This window comes from Castor canadensis, chromosome 2 (genome assembly GCF_047511655.1).
Source record: "Castor canadensis chromosome 2, mCasCan1.hap1v2, whole genome shotgun sequence".
In the NCBI taxonomy this organism is placed as follows: domain Eukaryota; kingdom Metazoa; phylum Chordata; class Mammalia; order Rodentia; family Castoridae; genus Castor; species Castor canadensis.
This window is the reverse complement of record NC_133387.1, coordinates 72253834-72268214: the sequence shown is the minus strand read 5'-3', so window position 1 is coordinate 72268214 and position 14381 is coordinate 72253834. Positions and strand designations below refer to the sequence as shown.

Genomic DNA, 14381 nt, shown 5'->3' with positions numbered 1-14381 from the left:
ACATTTTTGTCCTAGCTGACCTGGACTGCAGTTTTCCTATTTATGCCTCCCATGTAGCTGGGATGATAGGTTTGTGCTACTATTCCCAGCTTTATTGGCTGTGATGGGGCATTGTTAATTTTTCCCCTTGGGCTGTCCTCAAATCATGATCCTTTGGGTCTCCATTCTTCTAAGTTACTGCTACCATGCCCAGCCTGATTATGATAACCTTTAGACTTCTAACTTTAAAAGAAAATAAAGCCAACCTATGTTATTATGTGTATATATTATCACTAACTGATTTGAAAAGTTTGTGTTGGATGCTCTGGAAAGAAAAAGTGTAATAAAAAATCCTCAGTATTTCTAAAGCAGATGTGAAATTGAAAGATTCTAGAATGTAGTGCACGACTGTTTTTCTTTTGTGTTGTCTCTGTCTGTTATATTTAAATGGCAATTATAACTAGGTACAAGCCATCTGAATTTGGCTTTTAAATTGACAGGAGTTGCTTATTTAGCAGTTAGTTATATGTTAAATCATTTATCTTCCAATGAGTTAAAAGGACCTGCTGGCATAGAGTTTTAGAAAATTTTGTTAAAACTTATATTTAGTATTATAGTGGCATGTGTTTTATTAGCTGCAGCAGTCCTAGTTTGTACCAGATTGATTTTTTGTTGGTAGTTGGCAATCATTTGAGCTAGCTACACAGAGATATTGCAGTGGACAATGGGCCTTATCATTAGCCCAGGCCATTCCTGAAGGTTACAGACGTACTTTGTATCTATCCTTGATCTGATGGCTAGTTTCAGGGCTATTTCATACAATATCCTAGCATCAATGAAAGTTCATATTGGGAGCAAAGGTTCACAAAAGGGGTAAAATCCGGTATTAGAAGGTCTAGCAAATCAGTCAACTGCAAATGATGATGTTCCGAAAAAATATCTCTAGAGATACTTCTAGTGATTGAAACCAGTTTTGAAAAGGCAAAAACCTGAAATAGTTTTTGAGTGTAACTTCTGGTAAAGAAATATACTAAGACTATTCTGGGACCAGTTTGTAGAACATGGTTAGGTGACTTCCAAAAAGGAATTCCTGTTGGACAGTGAATATTTAGGCACATGCATTTATAAATTCCTATGATAAATAACTTTGAGTACACATGGTTTTCACACTGCCTTATTTCCTGTTAATTGTGTGTTATCTTTCTTCATATAATATGCTGTCACAAATTTCCTTTCCCAACGTTATCAGTAGTGGGAGTACAGTTTTGTAGTTTTGAGATATGAGAGCTGTTGAGGGGGGAGAGAGTGCCTGAGAGTAGGACTTCAGAGATGTGGGCTTTGGATTGAAGGGGAGGCTGGGAAGAGCCTTTCTGAAAAGCAGAGAGGAGATGACTAGTGGCAAAGTGTGTGGGTGAAATAGTTATGCAAGGAAATAAGCTCTAGGAGGAGCATTTTCAGCAGGTGAGAGGACACTGACTCGTAGGATGCTGTGGTTTGACCTTAGTTTACTCATGGCCTAAGCATAGAAAGATTTGATTCTCCCTACCAAGCGCCACTTTGATTGGTCATGGTGTCCATGTGCCTTTGTTGCCAAGTAATGCCCTCAAATGGGTATGAAGCTCCTCTGGGGGCCAGTAGTGCTTCCTAACCATATTTTATCCAATAGTGTCTAGCATATAGTAGGCAAAACTTGTGTTGAATTTAGTTCATATTTGTGAAGTTGCCAAATGGGGGGCTATCATTTCTATTTTAATGGTATAAAGGGGGTAAAGGAATAAAAGGGTTATTGTTTAGTAGCCCATAGTATTACTGATCTTCTAGGAAAAAGAACGTCCTTACCTTGACCTCAGTATTATGTCTTTGGCTCTCAGCTTTGTCTAGATCACAAACGATAACATAGAAGAGAAAGGTTATTTTCTATTATCACTTCTAATAATACAACTTTGTGTGACTAGACAATCTCAAATAAAGGAGATTGTTTGTCTTGAATAAAATTTCCAAGGAAACAGTTCTAGCCTTTTACTTCCATTAAAATTGGAAATTTTGTTCTCTAGAGGATTGTTACTATTAAAAGAGACATGTTTGCAAATAGTGAGTATGAGACTCCTGAATATAATAGTAATTTAAACTTAAAATCCCCCCTTTTTATGAAAAAGGATGGCAATTTACAAAGAAAATGTAGTTCTATAATTGATTGAAAAAAATTCTTACCTAAACTCTAATAGATTATGAAGAAAAAACTTTCCTATGCTTAAACTTCTAATGGATTATGTTATAGATATATGTATATATAAATTATATGTTTTGAACCATTAGAACATTTCTTAAAAAATAAGTGATATATGTACTAAGTATTAAATAATATAGTATTTTTGGTTGGAAAATACTTTAAAATTTCTGCTATAACAACTACTCATGTTAGTCTTTAGTAGATACCTTTGTTGAATTCATTTCTATTCAAGAATATTTTGCTTTTATAAATTTCCTGGAATAACAGGGAATAAATAATTCATAGGTACTCATGAGAAATAATGTTAAAGAAAATTTAGGCACTGTAACTTCAAAGATCTGACATGCATGTGAGAGTGGGATTGTGTCACCACTAGGAAGATCGTTAAGATATCTGGCCTTTTATTACATGAATAATAATTGTTTATAACTTCAGAAGGAACCACCCTTGTCAGTGGCCATTGAGACTGTTTTTGGATTTCTGAACTCCAGAACAAATACGAGAATAAATTTTTGGTTGTGCAGTGGTGTTTTATTCACATATGTAAAACCTACACATCTGATTGTGGAGACTCAGGGATCTATCCAGATAGAAAATACTTCTTTACTCTAGGAGTTTACTTTCTAGTGGGCATCTAGACAGGCAATCAAGAAATAAAATAGGTAGATATCAAATAAAAAGAAATTCCATAGAAATAATTAAAATAGTGTGATATGATACTTGCTAGTTAGTTTACACCAGATGATCAGGAAGAAGTAATGAAATGACATGGTGATTTAAAATAGCAAAAAGCTTTGATAAATAATGCAGTTAAGGTTATTTTATATACATCTTTCTAGAATTTGTCTTTTTTTAAAATTTTACTGTTAAAGATGTTTAGTCTGATACAGTTCTCTGTTTTCTCTTTGGGCTCACCCAAACTGTGATAGCAGTGAGATAAATTTTTTTTTTGCTGATGTTAAAGATGTATTTTGGCTGATTTTCATAAAACAAGAGTAAGTGTATTTTTGTGCAATGATGTAAATATTAACTCATTGACAATATTCCAAACATCATAGTATATTTATTATTTAATTTTTTTTGAGTTACCTTATTGGGATTTTTATGTAATGAGAAAAATGCTTTTCTAAGGATTTGATTTTATATACTGTATATCTAAGCATAAGAAGAAAAGACTTGGAAGGCAACTCAGACTTATCTTAAAAATGCATCTTTATTTGATTGATATTTTCTTGTTTCTTTATGAAATATGATGAGTAGTTTTGTTTTTCTGTTCTAACATTGTTTAATTAAAGCTATTCTCTTTAGGGATCATTCCATTTCCTTCCAGCCTTCTGTCTATTTATTTATTTTTTAGCAAAGAATTACCATGTGGAAGTTGGTTTTTATGTCCACCATCTTAATGGTTTTGAAATACAAGGTCAGGTGGTTATGCCACAATTTATGTGATAATTGGTTTATTTTAATGATTTTGTTTTTTTCTGGAATTTTGCTGTTATAAATAATTATGTGATATTTTGTGGCTTATAATCTTTTTCTGTATTTTGGAGTATATTATCTTAAGAAAGTAGCTTGTCCAAATGTGAATTTCTAAGCTGTAATTCCTTTGTTGTCAGTACATCTGTATTGAACATATACACACTGTTTTCTTGCATTCTCTAAATAATACCTAAAACAATGATTTGTATGACATTTACATTGTATTAGTCATTATGAGTTATCTAGAAATGATTTGAAGAATCATTTCTTTATGATTAAAGAATGTATGTAAAGAATGATGCATAGGTTATATGCAAATACTATGCCATTTCATATATGGGACTTGAGCATCTGTGATTTGGCATCTGCAGGGGTGGTTGGGGGCATCCTGGAACCAGTCCATTACCAATGTGGAGGAATGAGTGTATAACTGAATGTTAAGTAGGCTGGAGAGAACTGTTATGATCTCATACATAGTTTGGATGGGTTTTAGGGTACATAGTCCTTGTTTACAGAGTTAATAGACTAATAAATTAAGTAAAATACTTTGTTATATGAGAAGATAGACCCAGTGAGCAAAATGAGTTGCACAAAAATTTCCTCTTTCATTGACCAGTGAAGTCTTGAAAAAAGCCAAAGTGTGTTAGTGATGGATATTATCATACCGTGGATTTCATTTACTCTGGGTTTATCTGGATTTTGTTATCTCACAAAAGAGCCATAAATGTAGGCCATATACTAGAGAGGTGCTGCCTATGTAGTTTCTGTTACTAAGCATTTTTATCTTTGGTAAAAAAAAAAAAAAGGTCACAGTGTATTTAAATTTAATAGTGTGTATTGTCTGTTTTTTTTCTGGGATAAAAGAGAAAATAAAAATATTCATGAGCTGGTATAGATTCTTTTTTGTTCTCTTAGCATCTAGGGTAAAATATGATTATACTACTTAAGAGGTACTTTTGGTTTTTAAAAATATAGATAATTTTAAATAGCTGTCACTATTTCTTCTCAAAGTGATTATTATTTTCTCTGCTTTAAGATTTGGGGTTAAGGATAGAGTATCTGGTAATTCAGAAAGTTTTGGTGTAAAGAACCAGAATTTTATCTATAATTATTTACTTCTGTTAAGATTAGGAACAAAAGATATTCTTGGCACCATAGATCTAAACTCAGATTTTTGGAAAAAAAAAATTGGAGAATCCTAAGAAGCATATTTGATAATATCTTTTGATTTCTTAAAATACATATTTTGTACTTTTATTATGTTGGCCTTCTGCTGTGAATATGATTCTTGGGCCTGCATTTCTTGAAGTACAAACTAGTATGTACAGTAAGGAAATTTATACAATTATTTTGCCACCATGATAAATGTTTATGAAAACTTCAAAGGAATCCCTGGGAAAGTATCATTTCTCTATTGACTTTCAAAGGCAGCATTTAGCTGTTGGAGTCTCAATTTAAGGAATACAGACTGTTTCATTGGGGTTGGACTTCAATTAGATTGAATCTTTAAATCCTTTACTTAATTCTTCTGTGCTATTGTGAAAGGATGATGTTTCATAAATATGAAACCAGGGATGCTATGTGATTTTTAAAATTTATTATTATTTTTTAATTTCTTTTATTCATATGTGCATACAATGTTTGGGTCATTTCTTCCCCTTCCCCTCCCTTTCCCCGCCGCCACCTCCCTCTCCCTGATTTTTTTTTTAAAGCTGTTTTTTAATGCTGTTCCTTCTTAGTGTGCAGATATTACTCTACTGCTCAATTCAGGAATCGTGCCTGGCATCAGCTGTGAGTTTGTGAGTGTCGTCACTTCCTGGGTCTGTGTGTGGGAGAGAAGAGGCATGCATAATTATGAAACAGTATCAGTCACAAGTGTGCTCTGGTGGTGATAGGTGGTCTGTCTAGTAGCTCAGTCTCAGGATTAGTCATATAAGGCCTGGTTGCAGTAAGAATCATTGATGCCTAGCAGGTGGTCTTTGTTTCCTGTTCAGTCTTTCCTGAATTCCAAAGTGACTACAGGAGAGAATGGCCCAGAGAAAAGGACTCAGATACAAAGAGGCTAGAGTGCCTAGTTTTTACCCTGCTTTCAATGAATTTATGAGCCCAAGTAAGGGGTCCATGCATTTCAGCAAAACCAGCTTTTATGTACCTGTCACAGAGATATGATTCTGTGCTTCTGCACGTGGTACCTTGTGGAGCTCAGGCTATGCTTGGAAGAATTTTCCCCCTCATAAAATATTGAATGCTGGTAACTAACAACATTTTGTGTCCGTAATTGTGGTCTTACTAAAAGTAAGCTTTGAGAACTGTCAGTCAGTCCCCATTTAGGCTTTTAATTTCATTTAAAATATGAATGAGTCTTAGTTTTTTTTTTTTTTTGACAATAAGTGAAAGACTTTAATTATCATATAAGATTTCATTAAGAACAATAACAATTCTCAAAAAATTTAAAAGAAAAATTCCTTAACATTATTATTTATATTAAAAGATTATCTAGTTGGAAAACCTTTAAACCAATACACTTGGGTGAGTCTTAGTTAAATAATGTATTTTTTTACTTTAGGGTAGCTAAGAGTTTTGTGGTTTTGATTGAATATTCTGAAATTGAGTTTATTGTATATTTTCTTGATATTCGTAGCATGACTCCCCAGCTCTGAGAATGCTACCTAGCATTGCCTCACCATGTAAATTACTTCACAATAGTAGGCCTTAACCTTTTCCTAGGTCATGATATCTGTAAGAAACTGTTAATTGCTTTCTCAGAAATAAGAGCATGACTCATGTTTATTGTGGCATTTTTCACAATAGCTAATCTATGGAAACAGCCAAGATGCCCTACTACTGATGGATTAAGAAAATGTAATATTTATATGCCATGGATTTTTATTTAGCTATAAAGAAGAATGAAATTTTGTCATTTGCAGGTAAATGGATGTAACTGGAGAGCATCATCTTAAGTGAAACTATCCAGGTTCAGAAAGCCAAAGGCTACATGCTTTCTTTCATATGTGGAATATAGGCCCAATACAAATACGAACAATATTATGAAAAACTGGTCACCTAATGGGAGGTCACTAACAAGAGAGGGAGGGTAAAAGAAGGAAGTTAAGAAGGTGAATATGGTTGATGTGTTTTCTATACAAGAATGAATATAGAATTTTTAAGTCTGTTGAAATCACCATAAGAAGGGGACTAAGGCAGAAAGGAGAAAAATAAAGGGGATGAACCAATTTGGGTTATAATACATATATACATGGAAATGTTACAGTGAAACTCTCTGTATGGCTATCTTAAACAAACAAACAAACAAAAATGTCTTTTTCAATAACAGAACAGGAAGGTAAAACAGGTCCTGTCGGAGTTGGCACCAGTGGGAGAGGGGAGGATATAACAAAATGGTGTAGGAGGGCAAATATGGTGGACATATTGTGTACTCATATATGAAAATGGAAAAATGAGACCTGTTGAAACTATTCTGGAAATGGGGTGAGGGTAAATAAAGGAGAATGATGGAGGGGTGAACTATGATACACTGTAAGAACTTTTGTAAATGTTACATTGTACCCCCCAGTACAACAACAATGATAATAAAGAAAGAAATAAGTGCATGAATGGATGCCCACACAAAATCATACACACACACACACACACACACACACACACACACACACCACCCTCTGTTTCTCCTCCCCCACCTTCTGTGTCTATTTCTCCCTCCTTCCCTAACTCCCTCCCACACATGCAACACACCTATGTGTTTACCCATTTACCTATATCAGCATTTATCCCTTTCCTTACAGTTCTTGGAGTTTCATGAACCTCTTCCTAAAGTTCATGGACACCTCCCACATTAAGAACTTCTACCACTGATACTTAGTAAAAGAAAGAAATGAGATTGCATTCTGTTTTCTCTGATATAAACCAGCATATTCATCCACTTAGCTCTCCTGAGCATTTATTCATCTCTCTGCCATTTATGCATAAATCCACCTATCAATCCACATCTATCCACTCACCCACCTATCCATCCATCCATTCATGTTTTATCAGGTGCTTTCTATTTGTCAAAACATTTTATATGTTTTTATTTTTACATTTCTCCCCCCCCCCACCCCCAACACACTGCCCCATTAAAGTGTGGAACTGTACTGCTTTGAAAGTACTTGTACAAAATGAAAGAATGATTTATGGCAGTATGATGTCTTCAAACAGAAAATATATACATATTTGTTTATAGCTATATAATAATATACTTTAAGGCGTTTGCAGATTTAGGAAGGTAGTATAGCCATTTCAATTGTGGATTGGTTTAGGCTCATTTAATACTTAACAAGTCTTCCTTTGAACTTTTTGAATTGTTCTAGTTTTAAAAGAAAGCATATTATAATTAAAGCAGAATAAGATTTTCTTGGATGAAAATAAAATTGTCATGTACCTGACCATTTCTTTCCTTTTTTCTTTTGGTGGTGCTGGAGCTTGAACTCAGGGTTTCATACTTGCTATGCAGGTGCTGTACCACTTGAGCCACACAACCAGCTCTTTTTTGTGTTGGGTATTTTTGAGATAGGGTTCTGTGAACTATTTGCCCAGGCTGGCTTCAAACCACAGTCCTCCTGATCTCTGCCTCCTGAGTAGCTAGGATTACAGATGGTGAAACACTGGCACCCAGCCCTGACCATTTCTTTAGAAAGGTACTCTTACCAGTTTTTTTTTTTTTTAAGTTTTAATGTAGGTTTTATTATTTTTATCAAGAAAGCTTCCTGTCTTTTTGGATTAACAGATTTGTTTATTTCACATACAGGCTATCTTGAGAAGGTATTTTAAGACAGTAGATATTCACTTAAGTATTTTCAGTCATTAAAATTTTTGTATCAAATTGTTTTTCCGTAGTCCTTTAGTGTTTTAAAAATTACTATTGAAATCTCTATTTCTTTTGACATTTTCAGTATTCATTTATTTACTGCCTTTTTAAAACATTTAGATATAAAACAGAAAATCTAGTTTGTTTTAGACAAGTAAGGCAGAATTACTTATTTGTGAAATAAGGCTCTAATTGCCCTATCATTTTCTCTAAGATTGAAATGCAAGATAAGGGAACAATAAAGAAAATTACTCTCAGAATATTACACATCAAAAAAAAAAAAAAAGAGCATCATGAAGATTCAGATGCATGTAATCTGCTGCCAGTGAGATGTGCAGAGTGAGTATCATGCTGCACAGTCTAGATCTGTATCAAGAGCATATAATGAAAGTCGGTACTAATACCACTCAGATTTTTTAAATTTGTTTATTCATATGTGCATACATTGTTTGGGCCATTTCCCACCTACCTCCCACCCCCTCCCTACCCCTCCCCACCTCACTTTCAGGCAGAATCTGTTCTGCCCTTATCTCTAATTTTGTGGAAGAGAAAGTATATGCAATAATAAGAAAGACAAAGACTTTTTGCTAGTTGAGATAAGGATAACTATACAGAGAGATTCCTAGCATTGCTTCCATGTACAAATGTGGTACATCCTAAGTTGATTCATCTCTAACTGACCTTTTCATTAGTTCCTGATCCCCTTCTCATATTGACCTCTGTCACTTTTAAGGTTTCTGTATTAGTTCCTCTGCAGTGGGGACATCAAATACTATCATGTTTTGGGTTTCTTACCTATCCCCATACCTCCCATATGTGCTCTCCCCTTATCATGTGCCCCAAGTCCAACCACATTGCTGTATTTGCCCTAGATCCAAAGTCTGCATATGAGGGAGAACATACAAATTTTGGTCATCTGAGCCTGGCTAACCTCATTCAGAGTGATGTTCTCCAGTTCCATCCGTTTACTTGCGAATGATAGGATTTCATTCTTCTTCATGGCTGAGTAAAATTCCATTGTGTATAAATACCACATTTTCTTAATCCATTCGTCAGTAGTGGGGTATCTTGGCTGTTTCCATAACTTGGCTATTGTGATTAGCTATGCAATAAACATGGGTGTGCAGGTGCCTCTAGAGTAATCTGTGTTGCATTCTTTTGGGTATATCCCCAGGAGTGGGATTGGTGGACCATACGGCAGATCTATGTTTAGATTTTTAAAAAGCCTCAAAATTTTTCCAGAGTGGTTGCACTAGATTGCATTCCAACCAGCAGTGTACGAGGGTTCCTTTTTCCCCACATCCTCACCAACACCTGTTGTTAGTGGTGTTTTTAATGATGGTTTTTCTAACAGCAGTGAGGTGGAATTTTAGGGTGGTTTTGATTGCATTTCCTTTATGGCTAGAGATGGTGAGCATTTTTTCATGTGTTTTTTTGGCCATTTGAATTTCTTCTTTTGAGAAAGTTCCATTCAGTTGCCCATGGTTCATTGATTTTGGGAGAGTTTAGTTTTTTGAGTTCATTGTATATTCTGTTTATTAGTCCTTTGTCTGATGTATAGCTGGCAAATATTTTCTCCCACTCTGTGGGTGGTCTCTTTAGTTTAGAGACCATTTCTTTTGTTGTGCAGAAGCTTTTTAGTTTTATGAAGTCCCATTTGTCTATACTTTCTCTTAGTTGCCAAGCTGCTGGGGTTCTATTGAGGAAGTCCTTGCCTATACCTGTTACTTCCATAGTGTTTCCTGCTCTATCCTGTACCAACTTTAGAGTTTGGGTCTGATATTAAGATCCTTGATCCATTTTGAATTGATACTAGTACAGGGTGATAAACATGGATCTAGTTTCAGTTTTTTGCAGATGGATAACCACTTTTCCCAGAAACATTTGTTGAAGAGGCTGTCTTTTCTCCATTGTATATTTTTAGTGCCTTTGTCAAAAATAAGGTGGGCATAGTTGCTTGGATTCATATTCTGGGTCCTGTATTCTGTTCCACTGATCTTCATGTCTATTTTTGTGCCAGTACCATGTTGTTTTTATTGCTATTGCTTTGTAATATAATTCGAAGTCGGGTATTGTGATAACCGACAGCATTGCTCTTTTTGCTGAGTATTGCCTTGGCTGTTCACTGTCTCTTGTGTTTCTAAATGAATTTTAGGGTAGATTTTTCAATTTCTGTGATGAATGCCAGTGGGATTTTGATGCGAGTTGCATTAAACATGTAGATTGCTTTTGGTAGTGTAGCCATTTTTACGATGTTGATTCTACCAATCCATGAGCACAGGAGATCTTGCCAAATTCTGTAGTCTTCCTTAATCTCTTTCTTCAGGGGTTTGTAGTTCTCCTTGTAGAGGTCATCCTTTGTTAAGTTTACTCCTAGGTGTTTGACTTTTTTTGAGGCTATTGTAAATGGAATTTTTTCTGTATATTCTTTCTCAGTTATTGGTTATAGAAAAGCTAATGATTTTTGTAAGTTGATTTTGTATCCTGCCACCTTGCTGTAGCTATTTATGGTGTCTAGGAGTTTTTTGGGTCTTTAAGGTATAGGATCATATCGTCTGCAAATAGGGATATTTTGACAGTTTCTGTACCTGTTTGTATTCCTTTATTTCTTCTTCTTGCCTAATTGCTCTGGCTAGGAATTCCAGTACTATGTTGAATAGGAGTGGAGATAGTGGGCACCCTTGTCTTATTCCTGATTTTAGGGGAAATGGTTTCAGTTTTTCACTACTGAGTTTGATGTTGGCTGTAGGTTTGTCATATATAGCCTTTATAATGTTGATCTACTTTCCTTCTATTCCTACTTTTAGAGCTTTTAACATGAAGTGGTGTTGGATCTTGTTGAAGGCTTTTTTTTGCATCTGTTGAGATGATTAAGTGGTTTTTGTCTTTGCTTGTATTAATGTGCTGTATTACATTTATAGATTTATGTATGTTGAACCACCACTGCACCCCTGGGTTGAAGCTGACTTTCTCATGTTGAATGATCTTTCTGATGTGTTGTTAGATTTGGTTTCCATTATTTTATTGAGGATTTTTGCATTAATGTTCATTAAGGAAGTTGGCCTATAGTTTTCCTTTTTGGGGGTGTCTTTGTCTGGTTTTAGGATAAGTATAATACTGTCTTCATAAAATGAGTTAGGCAGTTTTCATTCCCTTCCTATTTTGTGGAACAGTTTAAGGGGGGTTGTATTAGTTCTTCTTTAAAGGTCTGATAGAATTCAGTAGAGAATCCATCAGGTCCTGGACTTTTCTTTTTCAGGAGACTCTTTATTGCTGCTTCAATTTCATTTTGTGTTATAGATCTATTCAGGTTATTAATATCCTCTTGGTTCAGTTTTGGATGGTCGTTAAGTATCTAGAAATCTGTCCATTTCCTCAAGATTTTCAAATTCATTAGAATATAGGTTCTCAAAGTAGTCTCTGATGATTTCCTGGATTTCCATGGTGTTTGTTGTTATCTCTATTTTCCATTTATGATTTTACTGATTTGGGTTTTTTCTCTCCTCATTTTAGTCAGTTTTGCCAGGGGTCTGTCAATCTTGTTTATTTGTTCAAAGAATCAACTTTTTGTTTCATTGATTCTTTGGGTTTTTTTGTTTGTTTGTTTCTATTTCATTTATTTCATCCCTTATTTTTTATTATTTCTCTCCTTCTGTTTTTTTGTAATTTGCTTGTTCTTGTTTTTCTAGGTGTTTGAGGTGTAGCGTTAGGTCATTGATTTGAGATCTTCCTGACCTTTTAATATATGCACTCATGGCTATAAACTTTCCTCTCAGGACTGCCTTTGCTGTGTCTCATAGGTTCCAGTAGTTCATGTTTTCATTTTCATTAACTTCCAGGAACCTTTTAATTTCCTCTTTTATTTCATCAATGACCCATTGATCATTGAGGAATGTGTTGTTCACCTTCCAATTGTTTGTACATTTTTTACTATTGTTTTTATTGTTAAGTTCTAGTTTTAATGCATTGTGATCAGATAGAATGCATGGTATTATTTCTATTTTCTTATATTTGCTGAGGCTTGCTTTGTGCCCTAAGATATGATCAATATTGGAGAAGGTCCTTGGGCTGCTGAGAGGAATGTATATTGTGCAGAAGTTGGATGAATTATTCTGTGGACATCGGCTAGGTGCATTTGATCTATGGTGTGATTTAGATCTAGGATTTCTTTATTGATTTTTTTGTTTGGATGACCTATCTATTGGTGATAGGGGGATATTAAAACCAACCATTATCACTGTGTTGGAGTTTATATATGTTTTTAGTTCCTTCAAAGTATATTTGATGAAATTGGATGCATTGATGTTGGATGCATATAGGTTGATAATTGTTATTTCCTTTTGGTGTATTTCCCCTTTTATTAGTATGGAATCTCCTTCTTTTTCTCGTTTGATCAATGTAGGTTTGAAGTCTCCTTTGTCCGAGGTAAATATTGCTACTCCTGCCTGTTTTCAGGGGACATTGGCCATGTAAGTCTTCTTCTAGCTTTTCACCCTAAGACAGTACTTGTTTATGTCGATGAGATGGGTCTTTTGTAAGCAACACACTGTTGGATCTTTCTTTTTAATCCAGTTTGCCAAACAGTGTCTTTTGATGGGGGAATTAAGTCTGTTAACATTCACTATTAGTATTGATAGGTATGTGTTGATTCCTGTCATTGAGTTGTCTTTGTTGTTTAAAGGTTTGATTGTGTGCAGCTAAATCAATGTTACTCTCTACTTCCTTGCCTTTTCTTTTCCTGTGGTTTGGTACTGCCTGTCCTTTCATGGTTTTGGATGCTTTAATTTTCTGTGTGCAGGATTCTTTGAAGGATCTTTTGTAGTGGTGGCTTGGTAGTCATATATTTTTTAGCTTCTGCTTATCATGGAAGAGTTTCATTGCTCCATCTATTTTGAATGATAGTTTTGCTGGGTAGATTAACCTAGGGTTGAAGTTATTTTTATTCAGTGTCTGGAATACCTCATTCCATGCTCTTCTTGCTTTTAATGTTTCTGTTGAGAAATCTGCTGTGGTTTTTTAGCTTTACCTTTGTATGTTATTTCTTTTTTTCTCTCTTGCAGCCTTCAATATTCTTTTTCTATTCTTTGTGCTAGTTTCAATGATAATATGTTGTGGTATAGTTCTATTTTGGTCAAGTCTGTTTGGTGTCCTGGAGGCTTCCTGTACTAGAAGGGTCATAGTTTTCTGTAGATTTGGGAAATTTTCTGTTATTATTTTGTTGAATATATTATGAATCCCTTTTGCTTGCACCTCTTTTCCTTTTTCAATGCCCATGACTCTCAGGTTTGGTATTTTGATGGAGTCAGTGAGTTCTTGTGTATTCCTTTCACAGGTTTTGAGTTTTTTGAGTAGTAGTTCTTCAGTTTTTCCTTTAATTTCCATTTCATCTTCAAGTTCTGAGATTCTGTCTTCTGCTTGTTCTGATCTGCTGGAGTGACCTTCCGTTGTGGTTTGTATTTCTGTTTCACTTTTTTTTTCTGAGATTTTCCATACCATGGGTCACTTCCTCTTTGATATTGTCAATTTTCATCCTTAATTCACTTATCTCCTATTCATGGTATTCTCTGTTTGACTTTGGTATTTATTTAGGGCTCCTATGAGTTTACTTATTTGTTTTTGTGTCTTCTCATATTCTTTATTTTTGTTGTCTTGGAATTTCTTGAGTGCCTCCTGCACATTTTGGTTGACCATGTCTAGTATCATGTCTATGAAATTCTCAATGATTACTTGCAGGATTTCTTCCTTCTGGGTGTTCTTATGGGCTTTGTTCTTTGGGATAGTCTATTTTTGGTTTGTTGAGGTCTGGAAATGGGTATCCATTTTCTTCAT

The 14381-nt window shown here is 34.7% G+C and overlaps 1 protein-coding gene across 6 annotated transcripts in view; it reads left to right on the top strand.

The window, feature by feature from the left end:
* The window catches only part of Immp2l (inner mitochondrial membrane peptidase subunit 2), a 930480-nt gene that overhangs the window by 127115 nt on the left and 788984 nt on the right, over positions 1-14381 (top strand). The gene's annotated exons all lie outside the window — the stretch shown is intronic.